Raw genomic sequence first — 13,309 nt, forward strand, 5'->3', positions numbered from 1 at the left:
TTGCGTATATCATGTTCACCGTCTTCACTTGTGGGGGAAACCCCTTCTGTCCTCCTGTGTTCGGCGGCCGGGGCTCTTCCTCGTCATCGCTATGCAGCCCCTTCTCCTTGTTTTCGGCATTTAATTTGTCGGCCTGCTTGAATACCCAACATTCTCTGTTGGTGTGATTGGCTGGCTTGTCGGGGATGCTGTGGATTTGACACGAGCGATCCAGTATGCGATCCAAATTGGACGGAGTCGGAGTATTTCTTTTAAATGGCTTTTTCCGCTGACCGGATCTAGAGCCTTTGAATCCGGCATTAACTGCCGTATCTTCGGTGTTATCGCTGTTATTGCGGCGCTTTGGTTTGTTACGACGTTGCCTACCGTTAACATCTTTGGTATCCGAAGTGTCCGGATTCCTCGATGTGTTGTTGCTGCGAGCCAGCCAGCTATCCTCGCCTGCACAGAAGCGGGTCATGAGTGTTGTGAGGGCTGCCATAGATTTCGGCTTCTCCTGGCCGAGGTGGCGGGCGAGCCACTCGTCGCGGATGTTATGCTTGAATGCCGCTAGGTCCTCTGCGCTCGGACAGTCTACAATTTGGTTTTTCTTAGTCAAAAACCAAGTCCAGAATTGTCTGGCCGATTCTCCTGGCTGCTGGGTTATATGGCTCAAGTCATCAGCGTCCGGTGGCCGCACATAAGTGCCCTGGAAGTTGTCAAGAAATGCATCTTCCAGATCCTCCCAACTGCCGATGGAATCTACTGGCAAGCTGTTCAGCCAATGCCAAGCTGGTCCTTTGAGTTTTAGTGGGAGGTACATGATGGCGTGTTGATCATCACCGCGAGCCATGTGGATGTGGAGGAGGAAATCCTCAACCCTTACAGCGGGATCTGTTGTGCCGTCATATGATTCAATATTTACAGGTTTGAAACCCTCCGGGAATTCGTGATTCATAACATCATCAGTGAAGCATAGGGGGTGTGCGGCGCCTCTGTGCCGGGCTATATCCTGACGCAGTTCATACAAATCTTGTCTGCTGTATTCGGTCCGGCCGGATTTACTCTTGGTGTATCCGACGCGACGATCATCGTCCCGTGTTGGCGCGCGTGTCCGTGACCCGTATATTGACCTTGCGATTTTTGCCTTACTGTCCAATATGTCTCGCAGGTCCCTTGTGTTGTCCCAGGCCTTAGTATTTTTGATTGAGTGGCGGCGGGGTGCAGGTTGAACTTCAGGCTGAAATGCCTCTCTGGCTCGGCCACGCGGTGACCGGTCAGCCGCATCGCACACTGGTGATTGAGGTTTCAATGCTTCCTCCTTGAGGTGAGGTGGCAACCTGCGTTTTGGGTAACTCTTGGAGGGGCGCTCGAGTTCATACTCCTCGGCCGCCAGGACTTTGGTCCACCTGTCTGCTAGCAAGTCTTGATCAGCTTGAAGCTGTTGCTGCTTTTTCTTCAGGCTATTTGCCATGGCCATAAGCCGGCGCTTGAAGCGCTCTTGCTCTGCAGGGTCCTCAGGCACGATAAATTCTTTGTCGCCGAGGCTCGCCTCGTCTTCGGAGAGAGGCATGTAATTGTCCTCCTCCGGTTCTCCATCTGTTGCCCGCTCTAGGGGGCTAGCTTGTTTGTCCTCTGGCTCTACATCGCGCTAGAGGGGATTGTTGTTGTCTTCGGCACTATCCGGAGTGTTATTACCTCCTGTGCCGGTATCACTGCTCTTGTTGTGGCGGGACTTAGAGCGGCGCCGCTGACGTCAGCGTTTGGGTTGTTTCTTGGAGGGTTCATCCTCTACTGTCTCATCGCCATTGCCTTCTTTGGGGGTGTCCACCATGTATATGTCATATGTTGAGGTGGCGGTCCAGCGCCCTGTGGGCGGTGGTTCTGGTTCGTCTCCGGTGTCGTCGTCCATATTGTCGAAGTCCTCGAAGTCGAACTCGAGCATGTCGGTTAAGTCGTCGACAATGGCTACTAAGTGGGTGGTGGGTGGGCAGCGAATTTCTTCGTCATCCGCATCCCATTCTAGCCGAACATAGTTTAGCCAAGGTTCTCCTGATAGAGAGAGAGACCTTAATGAATTTAGCACATCGCCGAAAGGCGAGTGCTGAAAGATATCCGCGGAGGTGAACTCCATGATCGGCGCCCAGTCGGATTCGACGGGTATGGATGTAAGCGGCTCAAAGTCCATGGACGGAGATGAATTGACATCTTTTGTCCTACCCTCCCGTGGTAGCGGGGTCCTATTGGAAACTAAAGGATATTAAGGCCTTCTTTTAATAGAGAACCGGAACAAAGCATTAGCACATAGTGAATACATGAACTCCTCAAACTATGGTCATCACCGGGAGTGGTCCCGATTATTGTCACTTCGGGGTTGCCGGATCATAACACATAGTAGGTGACTATAGACTTGCAAGATAGGATCAAGAACTCACATATATTCATGAAAACATAATAGGTTCAGATCTGAAATCATGGCACTCGGGCCCTAGTGACAAGCATTAAGCATAGCAAAGTCATAGCAACATCAATCTCAGAACATAGTGGATACTAGGGATCAAACCCTAACAAAACTAACTCAATTACATGATAAATCTCATCCAACCCATCACCGTCCAGCAAGCCTACGATGGAATTACTCACGCACGGCGGTGAGCATCATGAAATTGGTGATGGAGGATGGTTGATGATGACGACGACGACGAATCCCCCTCTCCGGAGCCCCGAACGGACTCCAGATTAGCCCTCCTGAGAGGTTTTAGGGCTTGGCGGCGGCTCCATATCGTAAAACGTGATGATTTCATCTCTCTGATTTTTTTCTCTCCGGAAGCGAATATATAGGGTTAGAATTGGCGTCGGAGGGTTTCCAGGGAGCCCACGAGGTAGGGGGTGCACCCAGGAGGGGGGGGCGCCCCCCACCCTCGTGGATAGGGTGTGGGCCCCCTGGTCTTCATCTTTGGCGATGATTTTTTATTATTTTTTCTAAGGTATTCCGTGGAGTTTCAGGACTTTCCGAGAATATTTGCTTTCTGCACATAAAACAACACCAAGGTAATTCTGCTGAAAACAGCATCAGTCCAGGTTAGTTCCATTCAAATCATACAAGTTAGAGTCCAAAACAAGGGCAAAAGTGTTTGGAAAAGTAGATATGACGAAGACGTATCAACTCCCCGAAGCTTAAACCCTTGCTTGTCCTCAAGCAATTCAGTTGACAAACTGAAAGAAAGAAAGAAAAACTTTTACAAACTCTGTTTGCTCTTGTTGTTGTAATTATGTCAAGCCAGCATTCAAGTTTTCGGCATATATCATAACTAACCACATTTGCAATAATTCTCAAGTCTCATAATTACTCATATCAATAGCATAATCAACTAGCAAGCCATAATAATAAATCTCGGATGACAACACTTTCTCAAAACAATCATAATATAATATAACAAGATGGTATCTCGCTAGCCCTTTCTGAGACTGCAAAACATAAATGCAGAGCACCTTTAAAGATCAAGGACTAGCTAGACATTGTAATTCATGGTAAAAGAGATCCAATCATAGTCATACCCAACATAGATTAATAGTGATGAATGCAACTGACAGCTATGCTCTCCAGCTAGTGCTCTTTAATAAGAGGGTGATGACTCAACATAAAAGTAAATGGATAGGCCCTTCGCAGAGGGAAGCAGGGATTTGTAGAGGTGCCAGAGCTCATTTTTGAAATAGAGATAAATTGCATTTTGAGCGGTATACTTTCATTGTCAACATAACAACTAAGAGATGGCGATATCTTCCATGCTAAACAAATTATAGGCAGTTCCCAAACAGAATGGTAAAGTTTATACTCCCCCTCCACCAACACGCATCAATCCATAACTTTCTCGAAACAACAAGTGTCTCCAACATACATCAGGTCCCAGGGGGAGTTCTGTTTGCAAATAATTTTGATTTAGTTTGCATAAAGCATGGGACTGGGCATCCCGTGACCAACCATTTTCTCGTGAGTGAGGAGCGGAGTCCACTCCTCTTGAGAATAACCCGCCTAACACGGAAGATAAGGACAGCCTTGGTTGATACATGAGCTATTCGAGCATACAAAACAGAATATTTATTTGAAGGTTTAGAGTTTGGCACATACAAATTTACTTGGAACGGCAGGTAGATACCGCATATAGGAAGGTATAGTGGACTCATCTGGAATAACTTTGGGGTTTAAGGGATTGGATGCACAAGCAGTATTCCTACTTAGTACAGGTGAAGGCTAGCAAAAGACTGGGAAGCGACCAACTAGAGAGCGACAACAGCCATGTACATGCATTAAAATTAATAAACATTGGATGCAAGCATGAGTAGGATATAATCCACCATGAACATAAATATCATGAAGGCTATGCTGATTTTGTTTCAACTACATGCGTGAACATGTGCCAAGTCAAGTCACTTAAATCATTCAAAGGAGGATACCACCCCATCATACCACATCATAATCATCTCAATAGCATGTTGGCACACAAGGTAAACCATTATAACTCATAGCTAATCAAGCATGGCACAAGCAACTATGATCTCTAATTGTCATTGGAAACATGTTTATTCATAATAAGCTGAATCAAGAACGACGGGCTCATCATATTTACAAAAACAAAAGAGGTCGAGTTCATACCAGCTTTTCTCATCTCAGTCAGTCCATCATATATCATCATAATTGTCTTTCACTTGCACGACTGAACGGTGTGAATAATAATAAGAGTGCACATGCATTGGACTAAGCTGGAATCTGCGAGCATTCAAGAAACAGGAGAAGACAAGGCAATATGGGCTCTGGGTTAAATCAACATTAAAGCATATAAGAGTCACTACAACAATTTAATTATGGTCTTCTCCTACTGACCCCCAAAGAAAAGAAAAGAAAAGAAAACTATTTACACGGGAAAGCTCCCAACAAGCAAAAGAAGAACGGGAAATATTTTTTTTGGGTTTTCTTTTTAATTACTACTACAACAGGAAAGTAAATTACTACTAATTTTTTTGGTTTTCTTAAGGTTTAACAAACACACAAGAAGAAAGCAGGAAAAAGAAAATGAACTAGCATGGATATTACAATGAAAGAGTATAAGCACCGACATCTAGCAATGAGTGTGTGTGAACATAAATGTAATGTCAGTGAGAAATACGTACTCCCCCAACCTTAGGCTTTTGGCCTAAGTTAGTCTATTGCCAGGGATAGCCTGGCGGATACCCGTAGGTGTAGCTGGGGTCGTACTGCGATACAGCAGTTATCGCCTCCTGAGCTACAGCGTGGAGTCGGGTTGCCTCCGCTCTCCTCTCGTACTCATCTGCCTCCTCTCTAGTAATAGTATATCTTCCTTTTGTCTGTGAATCAAAAAGAGCAGGAGCAGGGAGAGTAATACGGACAACATGCCGTTTGTTAAAAATTAAACAGAATAAAAGAGGTGATTTGGGTCGCTTAACAAAATGATGTGAAGCCATGGAGTCATAATCTAAATATGCAGTAGGCAACTCCGTATCACCCTCACGGATGTCTATCTCAAGAAAATGAGCTAAGCGAGTTGCATAAATTCCTCCAAAGAAATCTCCATTATGTCTATTATGATGCAACCTACGAGCTACAATGGCTCCCAGATGATAAGATTGGTCTCCTAACACAGCACTCCTAAGAATTCTAAGGTCAGGGACACACATGTGACATGCTTCATCCTTAGCATTTATGCATCTACCGATGAAGAGAGCAAAATAATGTAAAGCAGAAAAGTGAATGCTCCCTATGGTAGCTTGCGTTATATCTCTAGATTCCCCCACAGTTATATCAGCAAGAAAGTTTCTAAATTCAGATTTAGGGGGATCCCTGATACTACCCCATGATGGAAGTTTGCATGTAAGAGTGAAATCCTCTAAGTCCATTCTATAAGATTTATCATAAAGATCAAACATCACTGAAGGAGAATTACACGAAGATGAATACTCGAACCTCCTCAAAAATGAACTTGTGATATCATGATACTGGGGGCATTTGTTGGCCTCAAATTCCTCAAGACCGGCATTGCGCAAATATGCTTTGAATTCTTCTTTAATTCCCGCACGGTCCATAAAATTTTCCGACGGCCACTCGCAAGGCCGTACCGGAGCGTCTCTTGGTGGATCCTCGTCAGCATCGCGCATAGCAATCCTGGGTCCTTGCTTCTTAGAGGAACCACCTTGGAACATCTTCCTAAGCATATTGTTTTTCTCTGAAAAATTCTGAAATTTTTAGTAACTTCAAACAAAAGTGAACCAATTTCAATAAAACTGATAGCGACTACTCCTACAAGTGCCTAGAGCCTATATCAAGCATTAGAACTACTTGGAACCATATAAATTTGACATGCAAGCTCAAGAACATGGTCACCTATGCAGCATAAATTTGCAAAGAATAAAGCACTAGAACAAAAACTAATTGGACCAATGGAGGAGTCACATACCAAGGAACAATCTCCCCAAGCAGTTTTGCGAGAGGTGCTTTGAGCAAGGATATCGAAAATCACAACAAAAGTGGCTGGAACTCGTGCTTGAGTTGGTTTTTCGGGTTTGTGTGAGACAGAGGAAGAAGATGGGTGCTGGGATAAGTGGAGGAGGACCACCGTGGGCCCACAAGGCAGGGGGCGCGCCCACCACCCTCGTGGCCAGGTGGCAGCTCCTCCTGTGGTAATTTTTGCACAGTAAATCCTCAAATATTCCCAAAAAATCATATTAAATTGGCATGGCATTCTGAGGACTTTTATTTTCGGGATATTTTTATATTACACAGATAAGACAGGAAACAGATAGAGAAATACTATTTTTACTTTATTTCTACTAATTAACAGAAAATATAAAGAGGGTACAGAAGGTTGTGCTTCTAGTTTCATCCATCTCATGCTTATCAAAAAGAATCCACTAACAAGGTTGATCAGGTCTTTTTAACGAACTCATTCCGATAATCATGAAACCGGAGAAATTTCGAATAACACTAAGTTACCTCAACAGGGATATGCACATCCCCTATAATAAGTATACCATATTTCTTTTTGACCGTAGGAAGAGGAAATTCAAAACCTCCAATTATAATCGATCGAATTTTTCCAATGGAGTTGATACTATGAACTTGAGGTGATAGAGGCAAAGGTGTCCCGATGTTTCGATGAGATGGTGGCTATCGTTTTCTATGGGAGTCGACCTTGACGATCCGACTACGAACGTGCGAGACGTCGCGCCTTAGCAATCGCTAAACCAACTTCCGAGGGGTTATTGACCACGCCGGAGCACGATCAACCTGACCACGAGGGCCTGTTTCCTGCGAGCAAACGAAGAACAAGCAAGAAACTGAGATTGCAATCTGGATATTGCGAATATAAGATGAAAGCTTTATTGATCAAGGTGGGGTTCTGTGACGTCTTGGTCTGGTCATTGGACACAAACGAAGTACGCGAAGTTGCAGCTATGGCGAACTTTTAATCTAAACAAAACCCAAAGTCTAAACGACGCCCTAAGGGCTGTATATATGGAGGAAGAGAGGGGAATTTCGTGGCCCTTGAGGGTGGGGTCCGAAATCAACCCTAACTCTTGTTTCCCCACACATACGGACTCTAAAAATAGCCTATACTTAAGTATTTCAAAATTACATGGGCCTGGCCCATTAATAAGGTGACACAGCACCTAGAATAGCCTATGGACGAATATTATGAAGTGGCATCTTGTATATTTCGTCCATGGCTTCATGCACTCCTTATGGCGGCTTCAAAGTCCTGAAATCATCACTTGTAACTCCGTTCTTGATCCCCTTGCGCATGCCATCAACTTCATGCGTGTTCTTGCTCCAATGTTCATCCTTCTCCAAGCTAGGCCCTTCATTTGAAAGCAAAACAAATGTATCCAATTTAGGCAGCATCATAATCTCATGAACATTAGAATCATTACCAAGAAACGAAAGTACCTGGTAATTTAATTGGCGTGCGCGAGCTCTAGTAATTGGTCCAGTATATGTAACAGTAGGGGCTGTGGGTGTAACAATGGTATTGATGTCCTCATCATCCTCCCCTTCTTGAAATGAAGTCGTCCTCGACGGAAGCTCATCTTCCTCACCCAAATAAGGCTTCAAATCTGCAATACTAAAAGTGGGACTAACCCCAAAATCTGCAGGTAGCTCAAGTTTATATGCATTATCATTTATTTTCTCTAAAACCTTAAAAGGACCATCAGCACGTGGCATTAGCTTTGATTTGCGCAGATTAGGAAATCTATCTTTACGCAAATGTAACCAAACAAGATCTCCAGGTGCAAACACAACATGTTTTCTACCCTTATCTCCAGCAAGTTTATATTTAGCATTCATACGCTCAATGTTTTCCTTAGTTAACTCATGCATTTTTAAAATCAATTCAGAACATTCTTTAGCAATCAAAATTAACCTTCTCCAAAGATGGAAGAGGCAACAAATCAATAGGTGCACGAGGTAGGAAACCATACACAATTTCAAAAGGGCACATCTTAGTAGTAGAATGCAATGAACGATTATAAGCAAACTCAATATGAGGCAAGCATTCTTCCCACATTTTCTTATTATTCTTAAAAACAGCCCTAAGTAGAGTAGACAATGTTCTATTGACTACTTCAGTTTGTCCATCAGTTTGGGGGTGACAAGTACTAGAAAGCAGCTTAGTCCCCAACTTAGCCCATAAACATCTCCAAAAATGGCTAAGAAATTTAGTATCACGATCTGAAACAATAGTATTTGGCACACCATGCAAGCGAATAATTTCACGAAAGAACAAATCTACAACATTAACAGCATCATCGATTTTATGACATGGTATAAAGTGTGCCATTTTCGAGAACCTATCCACGACAACAAATATGCTATCCCTCCCCTTCTTTGTTCAAGATAAACCTAAAACAAAGTCCATAGATATATCCTCCCAAGGAACACTAGGTACACGCAAAGGCATATATAAACCATGAGGATTGAGTCGTGACTTAGCTTTTTGACATGTAGTGCAGCGAGCAACAAAACGCTCAACATCCCGTCTCATCTTTGGCCAAAAGAAATGTGTAGCAAGTATATCCTCCGTCTTCTTGACGCCAAAGTGTCCCATTAATCCTCCTTCATGCGCCTCCTGCAACAACAAAAGACGAACGGTGCTAGCTGGAATGCATAGCTTGTTAGCATGAAACACAAATCCCTCGTTAAGAACGAACTTGTTCCAAGTTCTCCCTTCCTAACAATTCTGCAATACATCTTTAAATTTAGCATCATGCACATATTGATCTTTAATGGTCTCCAAACCAAATATTTTAAAGTCAAGTTGTGAAAGCATAGTATAACGGCGACACAATGCATCGGCAATAACATTTTCTTTTACCCTTCTTGTGTTTAATGACATAAGGGAAAGTCTCAATGAATTCAACCCATTTAGCATGTCTACGGTTCAGTTTGCTTGACTTTAATGTGTTTCAAAGATTCATGATCAGAATGTATAACAAATTCCTTGGGCCATAAATAATGTTGCCATGTTTCTAAGGTCCGAACAAGAGCATATAATTCTTTATCATAAGTAGAATAGTTCAGACTAGGCCCACTCAATTTTTCAGAAAAGTATGCAACAAGGTTTTCATCTTGTAATAACACACCTCCTAAATCCAATTCCACTAGCATCACATTCAAGCTCAAAAGTCTTATTGAAATTAGGAAGTTGGAGTAAAAGGAGCATGTGTCAACTTATCTTTCAATACCGTGAAGGCTTCTTCCTGTGGCGGTACCCCAAACAAAAGGCACATCCTTCTTTGTAAGCTCGTTGAGAGGTGCAGCAATGGTGCTGAAATCTCTCACAAAACGCCTATAGAAACCAGCGAGGCCAAGGAAACTCCTCACTTGTGTGACCATTTTGGGCTGCGGCCAACTCTCAATAGCTTCAATCTTGGCTTTATCAACTTCAATTCCCTGTGGAGTAACAACAGTAGCCAAGAAAAAATACTCGGTCGGTGCAAAAGGTGCACTTTCCAAGGTTACCAAACAAACGTGCATCACTAGAGCAATAAAAACAGCACGTAAATGTTCAAATGTTCCTCCAAAGATTTGTTATAAATCAATATGTCATCAAAGTAAACTACCACAAATCGTCCAATGAAAGCACGTAAAACTTCGTTCATTAACCTCATGAAAGTACTAGGTGCATTAGTTAACCCAAAAGGCATGACTAACCACTCATATAATCCAAACTTAGTTTTAAATGCTGTTTTCCATTCATCTCCCAATTTCATACGAATTTGATGGTATCCACTACGCAAATCAACTTTGGAGAATATTGTAGAGCCACTCAATTCATCAAGCATATCATCTAGCCTAGGAATAGGATGACGATAACGAATAGTAATATTATTAATGCCTCTACAATCAACGCACAATAGCGACGTACCATCCTTTTCGGCACTAAAATGATAGGAACAAACACAAGGACTAAAGGATTCGCGTATATAACCTTTGTCGAGCAGTTCTTGTACTTGACGCATAATCTCCTTCGTCTCCTCTGGATTGGTACTGGTATGGTGCACGGTTGGGTAATGATGCACCGGAATTAAGTCAATTTGATGCTCAATCCCGGAATAGGTGGTAATCCCGGTGGCACGTCTTGTGGAAAGACGTCGGCGAACTCCTGCAAAATGTTAGTGACAGGAGGGCAAAGAGGAAGGCACGTCCTCGAATGAAATAATGCCTCTTTGCACACAAAAGCATAGCAAACAGATTTGCTAAAATCTAATCATCAATATCAGATTTGGTGGCAAGTAAACATGCACTTTTCAATTTAATTTCAGAAGCAACACTAGATTGTTTATTATTATTAGGCTGCATTTGTTGCTCAAATTCTTTTGCCACAATCTGATTTTCACTCTTAGTTTTCTCCTGTTTTGCTTTATTAGCTCTATTAATATCATCTTTCAAAATGGAATCAGGAGTCATAGGAAGCAAAGTAATATTTTTATCCTTATGAACAAGAGTATACTGATTGTTTCTACCATGGTGAATAGAATTTTTATCAAATTGCCATGGTCTACCAAGTAATAAGGAACATGCTTGCATCGGTACCACATCACAATCAACATAATCAGCATATGTAGAGATACTAAAATGCACACGAACAGTACGTGTTACCTTAACCTTGCCGCTGTTGTTGAACCATTGGATGTAGTAAGGATGTGGATGTGGTCTTGTATACTGATAGCTTCTCCACCATCTCCATGCTAGCCAAGTTATTGCAGCTCCCTCCATCTATGATGACGCGAACCGAACGTTCCTTCACAACACCCTTTGTATGGAACAAATTATGCCTCTGATTTTTCCCAGCTTGTGTAACCTGCACACTCAAAACATGTTGAGTAACTAAACATTCATACCTGTCAGCATCTTCAGTAGCCATATATTGCGTCTCATGATCAGAATCCTCTCCACCGTGTTCTTCATGTGTAATAAGAGCCAAAGTCTCCTCATCATAGTCACTAGCGGACTCATACCCACCATCCTCAGTAACAATCATCACACGCTTAGATGGGCATTCTCTCGCATAATGACCTCCACCCTTGCAACATCGACAAATAATATCATGTGTTTGCCCTGTTGATGCCATGGATGAAGAAGAGCTCTTTGCAGGCCCAGAAGGTGTGCTCTTGGCAGATAGTGGTGATTGTGCCTGCTTTATTGTATCACGGTTGGAGGTGGCAGCCGACGGAGGCGCCGGTGAAGCAGAACGTGTGGAAGTAGATGATGCACGTGGTGTCCATGAAGAAGGTCGACCTACAGAAAAGTTAGTCCGCGCCAATGCCTGTCGATCCTGCACTTCACGTTCAGCTTTACAAGCAAGATGGAATAAACGAGTGATATTAGTATACTCCTTATACTCTAGAATCGTCTGAATCTCTCTATTTAATCCACCCATAAAACGTGCAAGCATAGCTTCATTCTCCTCAACAATACCACATCTAATCATGCCAGTTTGTAATTCCTGATAATATTCTTCTACAGAATTTTTTCCCTGTCTTAAGCGCTGCAATTTTTGAAGTAATTCACGTTGATAATATGGTGGAACCCAACGAGTACGCATAGCAGTTTTCAAAGTAGCCCAAGTAGCAGGAATGGGATATAATCTACAATGCTCAGACCACCAAACACATGCAAAACTAGTGAATGCACAAACAGCAGCAGGAACACGTCTCTCCTCGGGATATTGTAAACATGTAAATCGTTGTTCAGTTTCTAACTCCCAAGTAAGATATATATCAGGAACATATCTACCCTCAAATGGTGGAATATTCAATTTTAGTTTAGGGAGATGGTCATGATCTCGTACCTGAGGGTGAGCCCTACCATTGCCATTATTTGCATGTGGACGACCTGATGGTTGCTGTGCTGGTGGTGCCACGTAGTTCTGATTTTGATCAACCTCATCCTCGTAATCGCCAGCAAAATCATCCTCCTCCGCATCAGCAGCAGGAGCCACAGAAGTAGCAACAGCAGCACCAACAGTTTGGCCAGGTGCAAGAGGGAGACGGCTCGCTCGGCGGAGGGCTGTTTCACGATGTGTAGGTAGTCGTCGTTGTTGTTGTTGTTGTAGAGGTGCGTTAGGTGCAGCCGGTGGTGGTGGTGGAAGACGCGCGAGCAATTCATTAAACCTGTTATCGAGCTTTGTTTCGAACGTCTTCTCCATGTCATCTATCTTCTCCATGGCCTCTTCAAATCTGTTTAGCACATCCTGCACCTGTCCATTCATCATTTGCTGAAATTTATCATGCAACTCCTGATTCGTCATGTTCTCCCAGTCAGTCTCGTCGGCTTGTGATCCTGCCATGGTTAGCAACAATAGAAAACACACAAGAATATGATCCTACAGAATACTAACAAGAGGTGGTGGTGGCGGGTGTCACAAATCCGTCAAGCAAATCTCAAATTCTTACCAGTTCTTACGCAGCAGCAGGCGGTGATCGGCAACCGTTGTAGTCAAAACTCTCAAAATCTTGGATAGAGCGATTGCCAGGGAGAGTCAAACGCACGACGTAGAGGTATGTGGAGCTGGGAAGGCTTATAGTATGGTAGGAAAAAGGGTCAGCAATAATCAATTCAGAGATGCAAAGTTGAATAAACGCTCAACGACGGTACTGTGCTGGTCCTAGGCTAGACCGTGCTAGAGACGCGAGCCTAGAACACTAACAAAATCACGGCGCTGCACGTAAATAAGGGAAAAGCACACTCTGGAACTTTTTTTTTCGCTTTTTTTTGCGCTCCTCTTTTTTTTGTGCTCCTCTTTTTTTTTGCGAA

The sequence above is a fragment of the Triticum urartu genome, chromosome 7, assembly GCF_003073215.2.
Source record: "Triticum urartu cultivar G1812 chromosome 7, Tu2.1, whole genome shotgun sequence".
Classification (NCBI taxonomy): Eukaryota; Viridiplantae; Streptophyta; class Magnoliopsida; order Poales; family Poaceae; genus Triticum; species Triticum urartu.